The sequence below is a fragment of the Bos taurus genome, chromosome 3 (genome assembly GCF_002263795.3).
Source record: "Bos taurus isolate L1 Dominette 01449 registration number 42190680 breed Hereford chromosome 3, ARS-UCD2.0, whole genome shotgun sequence".
NCBI classification, from domain to species: domain Eukaryota; kingdom Metazoa; phylum Chordata; class Mammalia; order Artiodactyla; family Bovidae; genus Bos; species Bos taurus.
The window spans coordinates 81,863,116-81,882,800 of NC_037330.1; the positions used below are offsets into that span (position 1 = coordinate 81,863,116).

At 46.0% G+C, this 19,685-nt stretch overlaps 1 long non-coding RNA gene across 1 annotated transcript; it reads right to left on the minus strand.

The window, feature by feature from the left end:
• Window positions 1-6,480: 6,480 nt before the first annotated feature.
• LOC132344897 (uncharacterized) lies at window positions 6,481-9,669 on the minus strand. Its single transcript, XR_009493964.1, has 2 exons — window positions 9,608-9,669; window positions 6,481-8,357 (listed from the first exon to the last, which is right to left on the minus strand). It is a non-coding gene; the product is annotated as an uncharacterized lncRNA (long non-coding RNA).
• Window positions 9,670-19,685: the final 10,016 nt, after the last annotated feature.

The window sequence follows — 19,685 nt, forward strand, 5'->3', positions numbered from 1 at the left end:
GCAATAACTATTGCACTTAATCTATTTACCATCAAAATTAGGTAAACAAGTATCAAGAAACACTCAAATGAATCTCTTGGGTACCAAACATAGTCTTCCTTGCCCCCACCGTGTACCAGCAGCTCTACCTCTTCCTGACTGTTGTTCAGTTCAGTCAGTTCAGCCACTCAGTCATGTCCGACTCTTTGTGACCCCATGAACCGCAGCACGTCAGGCCTCCCTGTCCATCACCAACTCCCGGAGTCCACCCAAACCCATGTCCATCGAATCAGTGATGCCATCCAACCATCTCATCCCCTGTCATCCCCTTCTCCTCCTGCCCCCAATCCTTCCCAGCATCAGGATCTTTTCCAGTGAGTCAGCTGTTCGCATCAGGTGGCCAAAGTATTGGAGTTTCAGCCTCATCATCAGTCCTTCCAATGAACACCCAGGACTGATCTCCTTTAGGATGTACTGGTTGGATTTCCTTGCAGTCCAAGGGACTCTCAAGAGTCTTCTCCAACACCATAGTTCAAAAGCATCAATTCTTTGGTGCTCAGCGTTCTTTATAGTCCAACTCTCACATCCATATATGACCACTGGAAAAACCACAGCCTTGACTAGACGGACCTTTGTTGGCAAAGTAATGTCTCTGCTTTTGAATATGTTGTCTAGGTTGGTCATAACTTTCCTTCCAAGGAATAAGCATCTTTTAATTTCATGGCTGCAGTCACCATCTGCAGTGATTTTGGAGCCCAGAAAAATAAAATCAGCCACTGTTTACACTGTTTCCGCATCTATCTGCCATGAAGTGATGGGACCAGATGCTATTATCTTAGTTTTCTGAATGTTGAGCTTTAAGCCAACTTTTTCACTCTCCTCTTTCACTTTCATCAAGAGGCTCTTTAGTTCTTCTCTTTCTGCCATAAGGGTGGTGTCATTTGCATATCTGAGGTTATTGATATTTCGAGAGAGCAAGAGGTAGCTGAAAAAAAAATTCATGGAATTCTTTCTGGAAGCACTTCCTTTTCTGTAAGTAAACTTACAGAGAGCCCAGAGTCATGGGATGAAGCACAAATTCCCCACGTGGATAACTAGGAATGATGGCAAGGAAGCTACTCCTATAGTAACTCTGTGGTTTCCAGATCCATGTATTCAATCTACTAGGAATACAGCTTTCTATAGATCAGGCTCGCTTTTCTTCCTTGAGGATCATTATGACAGTGGCAACTACCCTGATTCTGGCAGTCAATGCTGAAATCTCACCTCTATTTGGGGGATCATGTCATCTCTGTTGTTATCAGGAGCCCAATTCTCCTATCATGAGCTCTGGTCTACAGGGAACAGCCATCACTGAGCTTCTCGATGATGCTGATCTTCCTCTGGTCAGTGTGTTCTTTATTGCTTTGGCAAGTAAGGTGTCTTCTGGGCCCACCTGTGCAATAGATCCTTTTGGTAGATTTCCAGCCTTATATAGTTAATCCATTCTAATCTGCACAGCTCTCTGAGCCATTTTGTCGCTGCTTCCAACATCTTCCACAGAAACTATGGTATTTCAGCTTCATTAACTGTGGATTATAAGCATCTCCAAACATTTAAGAGTCATTCTGAAAGTGTGTTCAGCACTGTCTCCCAGGATCCTAGTCAGGGAGAGAACTGCCATATGTTTAAACTTTTCCTTATCCAGTTTTATGGTCTTGGTATGTGTTGGTTCTGTCCTGCAGCTCCTCTGGGTTACAGTCCTCTTTTCCTTTACTAAGCCTAGCGCTTCCCTAGCTGGAATATGTTATCATGAATCCTATTTTTTTCTAGTGACCAAAGGGAGGCAGATAGGTGTTTATGTGTTAGCTTGTGAGGCAAAGGCTCTGCATTGTCTTCAAGAGAAGGGGAGGCTCTAGCCTTTAGCGGGGAGTGGTAGGCTATTGCTGGAGACTTAGAAGATTCCAAGCAATCTAGAGACATAAGATATTCAAATTACATAAAGCCATACATCCTCCTGCCACATCTCAGGGTCCTATTCCTTTTCAATTAGGGGTCCACATTGGTGGAGTAACCCTGCCTGAGTTTAGAACCCTACTCTTATGATGAAATCCTGGGTCAGCTCAGATCTCTCTGTTCTAGACTCCAGGAGATGGGGAGTCTCCACATATGCTGCTGAATATTTACCCTCACTATCTCATTATCTGTCTCCAAAATATCAATTGCTCCCTGCCACACTCATCCAATTCCATTCTCCTTGTAGCATATTACCTCTGTTTTACCCAAACACCTAACTCACCGCTGTATGGAAATACCCTTGCATACCTTCCCAGTTCACCACAGGGAAAATTTTAGCCATTTCCCTGCCACCTTGTGCCTGGAATCATCTTCCACGACCAGTGATAACATTCTCACTGCCAGCAACAAGTGCAAAAGTTTTATATTAACATCTTCATCCTTAGACACTTCAGGAACCAACTACTGCAGGTCAGATTTCCTGGGAATTGGATCCTGGGATGGACATTTACATATGGCAAACTCTGGGGAGAATAGTCTCAGAATAAACACCTTGAAGGACATGAAGGGACAGTTTGAACAGAAGGAGAAGGTAGCGCATGGAAGCCCTCACAGCAGTTCTCAGCTAATCCAAGGTGGACTGCTGCAACTTGGACAGAATTGAAGAATAATCCTGAATCTAGGTGAGGAGGCTGACTTGATTCCTATGCATTCACCCCTCACTGGAGGCTGACCGCCCTCAGGAGGGTGGGTGGGGGGTGACCTTGGATGAGAGCAATTGTTCACAAAAGTTCCAAGTCAAGGAGAAGGACAGAAATGAAGCCACTGCTTGAAGACATGATATGGTCAAGGAAAGAGTTCCTTAAATGAAAAAAGATGTTAGCACTCTTGCTGCTGCTAAGTCGCTTCAGTCATGTCCAACTCTGTGCGACCCCATAGACGGTAGCCACCAGGCTTCCCCGTCCCTGGGATTCTCCAGGCAAGAACACTGGAGTGGGCTGCCATTTCCTTCTCCAATGCATGAAAGTGAAAAGTGAAAGTGAAGTCGCTCAGTCGTGTCCGACTCTTAGCGACCCCATGGACTGCAGCCTACCAGGCTCCTCCGTCCATGGGATTTCCCAGGCAATAGTACTGGAGGGGAGTGCCATTGCCTTCTCCAGTTAGCACTCTTAGGCTAAAAGAAAGGAACTATAGGAAAGGGAATTTTTCTGCCATCGGGGGGAGGTCTGTGACCTGGTGGTGGGTGGGATGCAGGGAAGATTATAAAGGAGAGGAGAAGGAAGTCTCCTCCCTTTACTGAGAACTGAAGAAACTGTGAAAGAAGCCGCCCTGAAAGCTATGGACCATTTGGGAAAATAGTTCCACGTACGAGGGCAGATGTGTGTGTTTAAAAGCTACTCATTAAACAATCGTGAGAATGGAGAGGTATGCCTGAAACTCACACAGATGGGGAGAGCTTGAAGGGAACCAGACCTGGAAGAGAATCTGGGCTTGGAGAAAAATTTCAATTAAAAAAATCTGTTGACCTTATTGAATCAGTATTTCCCAAATTTATATGACCATGAAAGTTTCTGATGTGTCTCAGAACACTCCTCAAAACACAGCTAGGAAATGCTGAACCAAGTAATAACTGGAAGATTTTAATCAGTCTTCTAATGGCCGATTCATCATCAGGGAATGAATGAGAGAAATTTCATTCCAAGAGAAATGGAATCAAACTGAAGAATGGTTGAACTTTCTTATTCAATAATATTTCTATTTGGAAAACATTTACAGAGCATCTACTGTCCAGTGGGCTTCCCTGGTAGCTCAGAAGGTAAAGAATCTGCCTACAATGCAGGAGACCCCTGAGTCAGGAAGATCCCCTGGGAATGGCTACCCACTGCAGTATTCTTGCCTGGAGAATCTTATGGACAGGGGAGCCTGGCAGGCTACAGTCCATGGGGTCACAAAGAGTTGGACACGACTGAGTGCACACTCCACACAAACATTGGCCACTAGATGCTGTTCTGGGCCCTAAGGACACAGAGATGACCAAGGTGAAGCCCCAGCTCTCAAGGAGCTGGCAGCCTGTGAGGGGACTCAGGTCTTAAATAGATGTTATACTGAGTATATGTCCCTTGTCGGGGGAGACCCTTGGTGATCAGCCAGGAGACTGTGCTTGTCCAGACAGGGCCTAGACACCTTTTCTTCATGAGAATGGCCATGAAGGAAGAGGAAGATGGGAGTTGGGCCTGGGTGAGGAGACTTGAGGAGGGACCAAGAAGGGAAAGGGAAGGCCAGGATTTGGGGTAAGGACCTACCTGGTCTGCCTCTGCCATTATCTGGTCATGTAATCTTCGGCCTGCCCCATCTTTGACTATCCTGGAGCTTCTGTCTCATTTGCAAAGTAGGGATAGTAATAACCCACATCTCACCGGGTCTCCGCAACAATCAAATAGGAAAAAAGGGATGTGAAAAAATTACGTAAACCGTAAGGCACTCCACAAAGAGGGATCTTATGACTTACTTATTCCTTCACAAAGTGCATTTCAAAGAAAGCTAAACAAACTCCCCCAAACTTTCCACTCTCAGGGCTATTTTTATTTTGTGATTTTCCAAGCCTCAAAATGAAATTGAAAAAAAAAAAAAAAAACCTTCAGCGGCTGCTTTTTATATGGTAGTTTATAAGAGTCAGGATGAAATAGAAATCATGATAGCACAAGGCCCCAAGTTTACATTCTCAGAGGGAGGCCATGGGCTGGGAGCACCGAGGACTTTCGGGAGGGCAGTTGAAATCACCAACGCCAGCCTGGCTCTAACTAGCCTGTGTAGTTTTAAGTGGTCTAATCAGCCCTGCTTTTCACAAACACAAATAAATAAAAATTGACATTACATCGGGCAACAGTATGGCATGCCCTGTGCAATGAGAACCAGCTGAGTTTATGCTCCCCATGGTTTACGGAGAAGGCGGCCGTGCACCGTGTTCTGGGGACAGATGGCTATGTGGCTTCTTAACACACATGTTCCAGGACAGCAGTTCCCAGCCCCTTGGGGGGATGCAGACTTCTTTCAGATGGTTCTAGAGATTCATGTTACAGCAGCCATGTCAATAGACTGGCAAAATACTGGCTCCCACATATACGTAGGCAGAATTTTCAAGTGTGCCTGCATTTACAGAGGCTTTGTTCTTAGGTATTTTCTCAATTAACAGATACTAAAAGCATAACAACTGTGCCATGAGGGTGAAGCCTTTCATGTTAACAAAGGGTCCTCTTTCTCAAAAGGGTTGGATCCCATTGTTCTAATGTGACAGAAGCCCCAGAATTCATTAAAATCCAATTGCAGAATGCTGTGGTGCCTGGAGAAAAGGAACCACAGGGGTCTGAGAAAAGACAAGGAACCAACGCTCTTTCTAGGAACTCCAAAGCCTGGACCTGCTCTTAGAGGCAACAGATTCTTACATGCTGCGATTCCTCTTACCCAGTGTCTGGTCCTCCAGCCTCGCCTGCCTCTGGAGGGGGCTCCTCACTGCAGTGGAAGTGAGCTTTCCAAAATGGAAATCTCAACTTGATGCTCCCCAACGCCAGGAACCTGCCACTGCCCTGGGCACAAAATCCAAACTCTTTCTGGAGGCTAGTGAAACTTGAGGCAAGATCCACCCTCTTTCCTCTCAGACCGCATCTCCTGCCCCTCCCCTCACTCAACATTCCAGCCCCTGGGCTTCCTGCCTTATTTAAAAAACAACCCCACAGGGCCATCCCTAGCAGTCTGGTGGTTAAGATTCTTCCCTGCTACCGAAGGGGGCGTGGGTTCAATCCCTGGTCCAGGAACCAAGATCCTGCATGCCATATAGTGTGGCCAAAAAATAAAAATAAAAACAACCCCACCATCACAGCCACACACACACTCCACTCCCACCCTTGCCTCTGTATTTACATACATTTACACCCTCAGACACTTCCTCCCTCCTTACCTCTGCCTAAATAACTTCTTAGGCATCATTTACTTTGGGAAGGTTTGCTAGAATTCCCCCCTAGAGACAGGTCTGAGTTAGTTAGCCCTACTATGGATACAGCTTCTGTAGTGTGTCCTGGGAACATGCAATGTGCCTGGTTTGTTAGTCGTCACTCCATCACCAGACCTGAAGCTTCATGAGCTTGGTGCCCTAGCATGTCCTGGTTGCAGAAGGTCAATAAATAGGCTCTGAAAGAATGTGTGCAGATGTGCAATGAACGTCTTTCCCCTTGTGGGATTGGAGAGTAATGTTTCTGACAGAGGACTCATGCAGCCCCAGCCCCTTCACCCTGTATAGTCAACTACTAATTCCCCAAGCCAGACGGGCCCGGGCACAGGTACTAGCTCTCGTTCAAGAGCAGAGCAAAATCCCACAGAAGGTTCTGGTGTTGGCTACAAACTGTTGGGAAGACAGATGCTTGTATTGTTGCAGGAAGGGGGACCCCTTCCAGGGCCCGAAACTGGGCTCTTGTCTAACACTCGGAAATGAATTGTCTGAGGAGACACATGTGCTGACAAAGCAAGAGCTTTTATTGGGAAAGGGCACCTGGGTGGAGAGCAGAAGGGTAAGGGAACCCAGGAGAACAGCTCTGTCACATGGCTTGCAGTCTCGGGTTTTATGGTGATGGGATTGGTTTCTGGGTTGTCTTTAGCCAATCATTCTGACTCAGAGTCCTTCCTGGTGGTGCACACCTTGTTCAGCCAAGATGGACACCAGAGAGAAGGATTCTGGGAGGTGGTTGGACAGGTGGTGTCTCCTTTTGACCTTTCCCGAACTCTTCTGGTTGGTGGCTTATTAGTTCCGTTCCTTACCAGGACCTCCTGTCATAAAACAACTCATGCAAATGGTTACTATGGTGCCTGGCCAGGGTGGGCGGTTTCAATCAGCGTGCTTCCCCTAACAGTATCAGGGAAAAAATGAAGAAAACAATTGATTCCGTGGAAAAAACATAAGACAGAGACAGCTAAAGTACACAGAGCCCTCTCTCTCTTTCCCTCCCACCTTCCCTCCCTCTCTGTCATCCCAGTATTTTGCTGATCAGAAAACTATTGGTATTTTCTCTTGAAGTTATAGGATCCTGTTAAGGGCAAAGGGTCCAGAGAGGGTAATATGTGGCCTAGATTCACCGACCAAGAGAGGGGCAGAGCTCAAAGGAGAATCCAGGTGTCCCAATACCAAGTTGCCTCCCCTTTTCAGAACACCGTGATGCTTAGGCCTGTGTGCACACTTCTCGGGAGAAATTATGCCAAATCCCAGAAGTAGCTAGCATATGTGCCCTTCGGCCAGAGACTGCCTCAGTAAATACATATTGCTTCTTGGCTTGCAAAGCAAATATTTACTCAAACCCACATAGCATGGCACATAAGTTCCTGACAGCCCTGGGCAGTTTCTATCTCACTTATCACTTATTTTTAATTTGTTTTTTAGTGTGTATATTTTCTGCATTAGACCTGGAATAAACAGAGTTCAGAGTAGAGGATTGTGAACTAAAAATTGATTTTATTAAAAAACCCTAGTCTCTGCCTGACACCCCTAGATTCCAATTTTTGACAAGTCCATGAGAGCAAAAATCAGTCAAGCTTAAATGGAGTCACTGCTCCATTCAAAGGTAGTCTTTAAGACAAGGCATAATGTCCTCCTTTAGTAAATGGGCGTTAATGAGACACATGTGGTTCTCAGCCAGTGCCTCAGATCAAGCCTTGGAATACCTGGATTCTGGTCCTGACCTTGCCTCCAACTAGCTGGTGATCTTAAGCAAGTCACTTAACATCTCTGAACTTCAGTTTGCTCTTCTGCATAATGTGACTAATGATATCGTTCTACATATTCACTATATTGACAACAGACCAACTGAAGATCAAGTCCAATACCTCTCCACCAAGTAAAGACCTACTAGGAGCCTGGCTGTCCTAGGAATTGAGAAGACAGCAGTAAACAAAGTGAAAACCTGTCTTTGTGGAGCTTGCATTCCAGTGGGGAGCAGACAGATGATAAATAAAGCATAACAGGTCTGACGCTAAGTTCTAAGGGGAAAAAAGTTGTCATGATAAGGAAAGGATGACAGAGGTTCATTTCAGTTCAGTCACTCAGTTGTGTCCAACTCTTTGCGACCCCACAGACTGCAGCATGCCAGGATTCCCTGTCCTTCACCATCTCCTGGATCTTGCTCAAACTCATGTCCTGAAGTCGGTGATGCCATCCAACCATCTCATCCTCTGTTGATGACAGAGGTGGGTTGCCTTTTTCTAAAGGGTAGTCATTAAGAGGCTCTCTGATGAGTCCTGGAGGAGGTGAAGAAGAAGGATCGCAGGCAGGAAGAAGGGTGGGAACAAGGCTCCAGGTGGGAAAGCTTGGAGTAGGAGTTCAAGTAAGATGAGCAGGGTGGCTGAAGCAGAGTGAGAGAGAGACAGGAGACAAGGTCAAGGAGGAAGGATAGGGTTCCCCAAATTTAGTGTGTGTAAGCATTCCCAGAGGTGCCAGGAAAAGTGATCCAGAGATGTTCCTGTGCAATAAACACTAGCTTAGAGTCATGCATGTGTGAAGGGTTCTCTAGACCATAATAAACAACATTGCAACCTCATTCAAGAACACAGAATACCCTCTGGTTGTCCATGAACATGTTCCCCTTTAAACCAGCTCAACTTATGCAAATTACATGGTATCAATGTGCCTGACTTTCAACCCTCCTTGAGGTCAAGCCACTGTGTTTTAGATGATTTCACTGCAAGTCTGGACATTGGTGTGGACATTGATAGATGTAGACATGAGGGACTGGGCAGCCCAACCACTGCGGCCTGTATTTATGAGGCTGACTGTGGTTTGTTATGTGAAGCCTGGAAGAGGTTCTCAACCTTGAGCCTTTGCCTGCTAGACTCTTGCCTACTATTTTCCAAGAAACAGAGAAATATAAGTGTGTTGGGTCTGGATCTTGATCGCAGCCTGGGAACAGTTGGAACCACCAGGCTGGAGGTCGGCTGGAGCCATCTGCAGGCCCATGTGGGCCAGGGACAGGGTGGGCACTGTAGGAAGGATGCAATGAGGTGGTCCAGGGCTGCCCTGTGGCTTAAGCCTAGCCCAGAGTAAGGCCTGAAGAGAAGGGAGGGGACATTATTAAGCACCCCGTGTTTTCTAGGCAGGGGGTTCGGCTCTTTTCATGCACAATAACATGAAATCCTTGCTAACCTGCAGAATAGAATTACTTTCTATAGAAGAGGAAACTGAGGTCCAGAGAAGCTGAATAAACTGCCCAAGGCCACACAGCTATGAAGAGGTAATTGGGAGCATTAGAATTCACTGATCCAAAGACCGGCCTCTTTGCATGACACCACGCCACAGTTGTTTTGAAATGAGTTACATTATCATGAGCAGCTCAGTACAGTCCTGTTGAGGTGCGTGGTTGAGATAAGTCACCCTCCCTGCCATCTCAGTAGTCTGAAGAGATGGCCAGATTCTCTAGACACTGGGGTTCCAGTGGAAGGGAACAGTCCATGTTCCCTAAGGGCTCCACTGATGTGATGCCCATCTCCTCACCATCAGGGCCCTCATGCTTGTGGTCCCCTCAGCTTAGGCAGGGCCTCTGACACTGGGTACCCTATCCCCCTTTGCATGACCCGGCACTCAGCTACACAGACCCACCTTTGCGGCCCTGGGCCAGGCTGCCCAAGTCAGAGATGTCAGCGCTGATCTACGTGCACCCCTAGGTCTGAAACACTGACTTGTTTTATAACTGTCTGCCTCTGCTTCCTTCTTCCTTCTTGGGCTCGTTGGCACTCACTCTCATTCGCGGGCACCCTTGTTCGTGAAATGTCATCTGCAAATATGGGAATCTCTGCACCAGGCCCACATTGTTGATATCTCTGGAGTTGTTTATAAAAATATCCCTGGCATTCCCTACTTGACGCGGTTCCACGTCATGCTCCACTTGCAGGCAAGCTTTACCAGCCCGATAAGGAGTACTTCATTTGTCCTTTAGGGAAGCTATGACTCACATCGCTGGCTTTCCTTCTCTTTCTAGAGCTTGTGTTATCCATAAAAAGGGCCATTATAAAGGCCATGGGGAAGACTAATCCCAGTCCTGGGTTTTAAACATTTCCTCTAGGATGCAGTTGAATCAGTGATAACTTGTGACCAATAAGTTTGAAAAGGAACTATTTAGCTTAACCAGAGGATGGTTATCTCAGCAATTTGTCTATTCATCTTGGGACTGGCTGGTTCAGGTAGGATCTGGCTAGAAATATCATGGGCTGGGTTGGAAATTGTGGCTCAGGGGTTGTTTTAATATATTTTTCTGACTGATTAGCTCAAATTGTTATAGCACTAGGCTTTAGAAAAAAGACCTTGATCTTTATCTCCCTGAAAGCAAGTCAGCATCACTCTGCCAAGTTCACCTAATATCAAGTAACTGACGTACAGGTACAGAAAGTATGAGGGATCCCTGAAACACAGCAGCGTCACAGGACCAAGCCCAACCTTTCACTCAGATCTAGGACACCAGGTCTCTGCCCATATAGAAAAGTCATGACGAGCAAATGAGGTAATGTTCATTTATTCAGCCATGCTCACTGAGACCCACTCTGGTCTGGCACTGCCAGGCACTGGGCATGCAGGCAGGACAGGATGGTACACGTGCTTTGATGGTATTTCCCAGCCTCCCTTGCAGGTAGGAGTAGGTTTGGCCAGTGGAACACACACTTCCAGGAGTGGCCTCTGAAGTCTCCTGCACAAACCTCCACAATCTTTCTCTTTTCCTGTGTTTGCCAGCTGAGCAGAAGTTCCAGGAAAAGACTCTGAGATCCTAGAGGAGCCATAAAACGTACAGAGGCCGAGTCCCTGATCGCTGCACACTTTGAACCCCATGCTCACTGGACTTGATGGAAAGAGAAATCCGCTTTCGTTGTGTGAAGCCACTAAAACTCAGGGCTCGTTTGTTGTAGCACATAACCTATCCTGACTACTGCACAGCCCTTCACCTTTCCCTCATTGTACATTTGGCAGGACTTGCCTCTTTCTGTTCCAAGAAAGACAAACCATCCAAAGAGTCCTCCAACTTCCTTCTGCTACACCCCTCAATTGCCTATGAGTCTTCACCCTTTCTTTTCCCATCCCGCCACCCCCCACAGCGAATCCCTCCACTAGGTGCTTTATCCTGACCCCTGTTTTATACCTGTGTTCTGTCGACTGTCCTCTGCCTAAAAAAATACATTCAACTCTCCTCTTTCCTTAAATGAAAAAAAAAAAAAAACCCATCTAGAAGTTGGATATTTAAAGCAAGTCTTCCTCCTGGTCATCCTAGGCATCTGGAGAGATTGACAGATTTTCCAAACAGATTTAGGGTGCAGGTGTGGCAGAGGGTCCATACACATTCCCTGAGAGCTCCACTGATCTGGTCCTTTGAAGAGGATGCCTACGTCCTGAAATAAAGTCCAAGAAAGAGAGCTCTTTATCCATCCTACATCCCCCTAGAGCAACCAACATATTTGTCTCTGACCCTTCACCACTTAATTTCTGACGAATAAGCCAGAGTTGCTATTTCTACTTATCACTCATTGATTTCTTAACCCACAGAAACCTAGTTTTCTCTCCCACTGCTAGTCTGATACCTTTCATTCAAAGACCAGGGATGACCTCTAACTGTCAAATCCAGGGGATTTTTCTCAGCCTCTTCCAGCTTAGTTTCTCAGAAGTGCTTGACATTCATCCAGTTTCTCCTCTAACTCACTCTGTTAATGTTTGCAGCTCTCCACTCTCCTGGTTCCTTCTAAATGGAGGAAGGCCCCCATGTTCTGCTCTTTGCCAACTCTTTTTTCTCAAAATTCTCTTTTATTTGACAAATAAAGCTACTCCTACTTAATAATAACAATAACATATACCGAATACAAGTGTGAGACAAATGCCAAGGCCATTACATGTGTTATCCCACCTCACCCAAACAAAAGCCCTCTAAGGCTGGTAGTGTTATAGCCCCATTCTACAGATGAGAAAGTCAAGGCAAAAAGCAGAGGTAAGGAACTTATGCCAGGCCACAGCCAGCAAGGGGTAGAGTCAGACAAGGCCAGTGCTTGCCTGAAGGATGTCTTTTGTTTACATTTAGAAAAGTCAGACACATGACCATTCCAGAGTGCTTGGCTTGGCAAGTGGAGGTTGCAGCTGGCCCCTCTTCACCCCTAGGCAACCTCCTCATGCAGAACACAGAGTGCAGGAGTTTGCAGGCACTCAGGGAGCCAGAATTCAAACCCTGGCCTCTCTGACTCCAGAGTCGTTATGCCCTTCACCTCCCAGGGCAGTGTGAGGATTAAAACTAAACAGAGCACATATTGGATATAAAGCTCTTGGCTCAGCGTTCAGCATGTAAGAAATATATGATATAGTTACTATTATTGTCTTTATTATGCATATCACCACTCTCATCCACTTTCAACGTTTCAACAAGTGAATTCATCAAACATTTAATCACCTCTCATGTGCCAAGCGGTAGGCTAGATATTGAGGTTACAGAGATGAAGAAAACACTGTTCCTAAAGTTAAAAGTCTACCAGGAGAGAAAGCTACAAAAACAAGGAACTAACTTAAAAGGTGACAAGCTCAGTAACAGAGCTGGTGTAAAGCACTGTGTGAGCACAGAAGGAAGAGCAATATGCCAGCATAGGGCGGGGATGGGAACCAAGATAAGTCTGGGGGCAGCTTCGGAGAGGAAGGGACATTTCAGAGCATCTGGACCATGAGGATGGATAACCCAGACAGAGAAACGGGGTGAACAGAAACATGCAGGTGGGCAAGAACATGGTGTGCATGGCCCGCAGTTTGCAATTGGCAATGAGAAGTCACCGAAAGCAGAAGGGCTGTGTCTGGTCAGATCTTGGTTTTAGAAAGAAAGCCCTGACATCTTAAAGTGTTTTGCATGTAGTAGGGGCTCAGCAAACATCTGATGGACAAAGAGTTGAACAGAGGAATGAAAGGATGAATGAAGAACTTGAAGCATTTTTCCTGGGTCAGCATTGAGACATCACAAGTGAATGTCAAAGTCCTCCAGGGCTGTGTAAACAGTATGTTTATGATTATGTATCTATTAGAATCCACTGTGGGACAAAGTTTGACTTAGAGAACGTTAGCACTGGAAGAATCCATGATGAGGAATCATTCCTGTTCAAGTCAACCAGCCCAAAAGCTGAGGCCTTGAGAGGGAAGTTGCTTTTGGAAAGGCTTGTCTCAGGGCCCAGCCACAGTTTTGGCCACTGCAGTGTGGCTCTCCTTGAGTCTAGCAGCCTAAGTTTCTGATTTGATCAGGTGCTCTATTCGGGAGCTCTATGGGGAAACAGTGGAAACAGTGTCAGACTTTATTTTTGGGGGCTCCAAAATCACTGCAGATGGTGACTGCAGCCATGAAATTAAAAGACACTTACTCCTTGGAAGGAAAGTTATGACCAACCTAGATAGCATATTCAAAAGCAGAGACATTACTTTGCCAACAAAGGTCTGTCTAGTCAAGGCTGTGGTTTTTCCAGTGCTCATGTATAGATGTGAGAGTTGGACTGTGAAGAAAGCTGAGTGCCAAAGAATTGATGCTTTTGAACTGTGGTGTTGGAGAAGACTCTTGAGAGTCCCTTGGACTGCAAGGAGATCCAACCAGTCCATTCTGAAGGAGATCAGCCCTGGGATTTCTTTGGAGGGAATGATGCTAAAGCTGAAACTCCAGTACTTTGATCACCTCATGAGAAGAGTTGACTCATTGGAAAAGACTCTGATGCTGGGAGGGGTTGGGGGCAGGAGGAGAAGGGGACGACAGAGGATGAGATGGCTGGATGGCATCACTGACTTGATGGGCGTGAGTCTCAGTGAACTCTGGGAATTGGTGATGGACAGGGAGGCCTGCAGTACTGCGATTCATGGGGTCGCAAAGAGTCGGACATGACTGAGCGACTGAACTAAATTGAACCTTCTACTGAGTACATCCTTCACATTCCCACATCCATGCTTTGCTTGTGTGTCAGTACCCCTGCCTAAATGTCCCATCCTGTATCCTTTCCAAAGAGCATCCATTCTTCAAGACTCTTTTCCTCCAGGAATCCTCCCCTGACTATCCTGGCATGAAGTGATCTTTCCTAACACCTATAGTGGTTCTCGAATACTTCTCTGTGCTGAGAATTGTGCTGGGCAATTTATATCCTTTGTTACACTTAATCCTTACAACAACCCTATGAAATTATGGGTCATTGTTATCACCCATTTTCAGAAAAGGAAGCTGTGAAGTGAGTGAAGTCTCTCAGTTGTGTCCAGCTCTTTGTGACCCCATGGACTATAGCCTGCCTGGCTCCTCAATCCATGGGATTTTCCAGGCAAGAGTATTGGAGCGGGTTGCTGTTTTCTTCCCCAGGGGATCTTCCTGACCCACGGATCAAACCTGGGTCTCTCGCACTGCAGGCAGACTCTTTACAGTCTGAGCCACCAGAGAAGTCAAAGGAAGCTGAGGTACCATCAATATACTAAAAGCCAACAATATACCAGACAGTCAACGAAATACTTTTCATGGATTACCTAGATTATCCACAAACAACTCCATAAGTGGCACTGTTACTATAATCTCCACTTGACTGATGAGAAAACAGGCTCAGAGAGCTGAACTTGTCCAAGTTCCCACAGAGTTGAGGGGCTGGTTCTAGAATCAAACCCAGCATTCTGTCCCTGGAGCCCCACTGGCTTCCCAGTGACGTGAGGACTTGCCCAGGCTCATCCCAGCCCAGGAAGAGCCAGGTGCCAGCTGACAGGAGGCCCACACTCCGTCCCCTGTGCTGGACAGTCCTCTGTCACCCCAATTGTCCAATCAAATCACCCATTTGGCCCTTTCCATTGTTATTAAATGGCACATTTGTTCCCATGTTTTACGTATCTAACCGAATTACAAGTGCCCTCTGCACAGAGAACATGTGTTTGTGACCTCCATATCCCTCAGGACCCCAACAAAGTGCCACCAGCTCATGTGTGTTTATGATCAATTAGTAAAACAACTCAATGATGAAAGTCATTGATGGATGGAAGTCATCTTGCATTTTCTCAAAGACAGAGAGGTTTGTGAAAGCCAGTAGCCCAAATTTATTACAGAAGTAGCAGCTGCAGATTCCATTTACCTTCCAAACCTTGTAAAGTAGATCTCAGAAAAAAATGTTAATCTCATTATCATGTGCTCAATTAAAAAGATATTGAAATTTATATTTCTCTTGAAGGTGCGTGGCCTTCTTTGAATTCCATTCTTCTAGGGAGAACCACCAAGTAGCTGCCCTGTAAATACTTCTGATCAACTGGGCCATAAGGATACACTATGTCTTAACACTGAGGAATACTCTTGTTAGGTTTTTTGGTCCCCTAGACTCTTGCAATTGTAACTTAAATAACCTAAAGCCCATTGATTTTATACTGGACCTGATTTCTTTATGTGAATTTCCTCCCTTGCTAACCTAAGGACCTACTCCCTGAGAATAGACTGCAAAGTTTTGAAACAGCTTTCTACACACACACACACACACACACACACTTGCTGTGCTGTGCTCAGTTGCTCAGGCATGTCCGACTCAGTGCGACCCCATGGACTGCAGCCCTCCAGGCTCCTCTGTCCATGGGGATTTTCCAGGCAAGAATACTGGAGTGGGTTGCCCTGCCCTCCTCCAGGGGATCTTCCCAACAGAGGGATTGAACCCAGGTCTGCCCCATTGCAGGCCGATTCTTTACCAGTTGTTACCAGGGAACATATATATATATATACATACATACATACATATACATATATATATACATACATACATATACATATATATCAACTCCCACACTTTATATACCCACATTCTGTATAAAGAGGTTAGATGTATTCTATAGATTTCCTCCCCCAAGGTCCAACTTTAATCCACTGTGTTGTCGCCCCCTACTGGTAAAAAATAGAAGATGATTTACTCTGTTCAGTTAGGGCTGAAAGCTTCCTGCCTTGAGAACATCCACAGGCCTTTGCAGCTAAGAATATTTTGTTTTCAATTATGAATCTGCCAGCCAGAAGTAGACATGTTACACTCATCTAAATAAAAGTGAAAAGTGAAGTCGCTCAGTCGTGTCCGACTCTTTTCGACCCCATGGACTGTAGCCTACCAGGCTCCTCCATCCATGGGATTCTCCAGGCAAGAGTACTGGAGTGGGTTGCCATTTCCTTCTCCAGGAGATCTTCCTAACCCAGGGATCAAACCCGGGTCTTCCGCATTGCAGGCAGATGCTTTACCATCTGAGCCACCAGGGAAGACTCATCTAAATAAAAAGCATTCCCCAATTCTCAGAACCCTCCAGGTCTGATTGTACAATTAACAATGACTTTCATTCTTTTCAAACACATATCTACAAACTCATTCTCTCAGGGCTGCTCCTGAGAATTCTGTTTTGTTCATCTTTTCCCCTCTATACTTAGCACAGGTCTTGAGACATAGTAAGTACTCAATAAAATTTCATTAAAAAACATGTATGGGGGTTTCCCTGATGTTCCAGTGGTTGGGAATCTGCCTGCCAATGCAGGGGACATGTGTTCAATCCCTGGTTCTGGAAGATCCCACATGCCAGGTAGCAACAAAGCCTGCAAGCAGCAGCTACTGAAGCTTGTGCACCCAGAGCCCATGCTCCCCAACAAGAAAAGCCACTGCAATGACAAGCCTGCGCACCACAACTAAAGAGTAGTCCCTGCGCTCCATACTACAGGAAGTCCAAGCACAGCAATGAAGACTCAGTGCTTCATGAATAAATGAATATGTATGCACAACATTGGAAGCCTGAGAGGATGGGAGAGGGGGAGGGGGGAAGGAACAAGGAAAGACATTTTCTACAAGCCCCTCAGCTCATGGCAAACTACAGAGAGTCACACTGCGTTCACAGAATCATTTAATTAACAAGGACTTCAGAACTTTCACCATCAGATTCTAAAATCAGGATAAAAACTTTTTCTTTTCTCCCTTTCTCCTGTAGCCCAGCAGACAAAAGCCTGGTGTTGTTTAAACTGTGGTCATTAGACTCTCAGACTGACAGGCTGTACTTTTCACTTTTTTCCTTGAGGTTCTCAGTAATTACAGGGCAGCTGAGGTATTTTCCCTTTTCTGGAAGGGAGGTGAAAGAGACTAGCCTGCACAGCTGTGGTGAACATCTGCAGGTTGGGCCATCGGTATCAATCCCACTTTCTATTAGGAAATGCCTCCCGGGGCAGCCTGGGAGGGGCGGGGCCTTGCCTCCTGATCTCCTGGCAGCTATGGTCACGGCATAGAAGCCCAGATCAGACAGTTGAACACCCGTGTCCTGGGCTTGGACTCCTGAAGGGATGGTGGAAAACGGAAGGTCATTAAAATTTGTTTATTGTAGTAATTGTGGTGGTGGGCAGAAGGGCATCTATGCCTAGGGTTGCTGTGTCTGCACCAGGAAGCCTGTCTCAGCCACAGTTCTCTCTAGGAAATAGGCTGACTTCCTGGCCCTCTGGAGCCATCCCTGTTCTAGCCTGTTCGAAGTATGGTCCTCCAGACTTTCTGAAGCTCCTATGAGCCCACACAGTCTTCCAATCAACTCTTGTTTTGACTCAGTGAAACCAGAGTCAGTTTCTGTTCTGCTATTTGCATCTGAAAAAAATGTAACTAGTACAATAGGAATCAAAGTTAAAAGAGAAGCAGAAACTGAAAGAGAAAAAGGAAGGAAGGAAAGAAAGGAGGAAAAGAGGGAGAGAAGGAAGGAAGGAAGAAGGAGAGTCCTCTGCAGCTTGGAAAATGGGTGTCTAGCGCCTGCTCAATGCATAATAGGCACTCAGTGAACATTCAAGGAAAGTCCATTTATAAACATCAATATCGTTTAAGATGTTTGTTAAGTAGTCTCCTTACCTGATCCTCATCTCAGCTCTAGGGGTCCTCTAGGGATCAGGCAAGTCTGATTTTTCATCTGTGTTGAAAAAGCAGAGACATTACTCTGCCAACAAATGTCCAAGTCAAGGCTATGGTATTCCCAGTGGTCACATACGGTTGTGAGAACTGGACCATAAAGAAGGCAGAACACCAAAGAATTGATGCCTTTGAACTATGGTGCTGGAGAAAACTCCTGAGAGTCCCTTGGACAGCAAGGAGATCAAACCCGTCAATTTTAAGGGAAATCAACCCTGAATACTGGTTGGAAGGACAGATTCTGAACTTGAAACTCCAGTATTTTGATCATCTGATGCGAACAGCTGACTCATTGAAAAAGTCCCTGATGCTGGGAAAGATTGAGGGCAGAAGAAGAAGAGGGCATCAGAGAATGAGATGGCTGGATGGCATCACCAATAACAGGAATTTGGGCAAACTTAGGGAGATGGTGAGGGACAGAGAGGCCTGGCGTGCTGCAATCCATGGAGTCCCAAGAGTTGGACACGAATGGGCTACTGAACAAGAATAACAATACCCATGTATAGAAGCATATCAGAGAAGGCAATGGCACCCCACTCCAGTACTCTTGCCTGGAAAATCCCATGGATGGAGGAGCCTGGTAGGCTGCAGTCCATGGGGTCACGAAGAGTCGGACACGACTGAGCGACTTCACTTTCACTTTTCACTTTCATGCATTGGAGAAGGAAATGGCAACCCACTCCAGTGTTCTTGCCTGGAGAATCCCAGGGACGGGGGAGCCTGGTGGGCTGCCGTCTACGGGATCGCACAGAGTTGGACACGACTGAAGCGACTTAGCAGCAGCATAGAAGCATATGAAATTGTCAATATTTAACCATTTTGACCTACAGAAATGGGTTCCAAAGGGTTCAGTGGAATACTTAGGATTAAATAAAGTTATTCACAGAGATTGCTTTCCACAATGCCTTGTACAAGGTAAGATCAGTAAATCTGTCCCCAACTTAAGTTCTAACAGCAGAATTTTTTCAAATTTCACACACTCAGGACATTGGAAGTAAACTTCAACAATTCTTGGAAAGAAAGCAGAGAGTTAATGAATTAACAGACATAGGAAGAATGCAAGTGATTATTTCAATTAGCATTATTTCTCAAGCAACTGCTCTGGGCCAGTCACTCTGTGAGCTACTGGGGATCCAGAGAAGAGCTGGACAGACAGGGGCCTGGGACAGAAACATCAGCCATATATTCAGCACAGTTTCCGGCAAACATGGCAAAAAGTCACTTACCTGTGTTCTCTCATTTTATTCTCATAGAACCACAAGGTGGGGATTAGCTCTGTATGTAAATGAATGAACTAGGCTGAGAGTCTAGCAAATGTCCAAAATTAACAGCTGCTGCTGCTGCTAAGTCACTTCAGTCGTGCCCAACTCTGTGCAACCCCATAGACGGCAGCCCACCAGGCTCCCCTATCCCTGGGATTTTCCAGGCAAGAACACTGGAGTGGGTTGCCATTTCCTTCTCCAATGCATGAAAGTGAAAAGTGAAAGTGAAGTGGCTCAGTAAGTATCCGACTCTTCGTGACCCCATGGACTGCAGCCTACCAGGCTCCTCCGTCCATGGGATTTTCCAGACAAGAGTACTGGAGTGGGGTGCCATTGCCTTCTCTGAAACCAACAGCTAACAGGTGATAAAACTAGATTTAGAACCCAGATAAGCTAACCAGCACGCTCAATGGTCACAATACGTCGGTGTGGTGGACTAGACCCTTTCCTCGGGGCCACCCAAGCTTTGAGGCTTCCATCCCAACTGCCTTGCTTCTCTTGGCCCCACCCCCACTG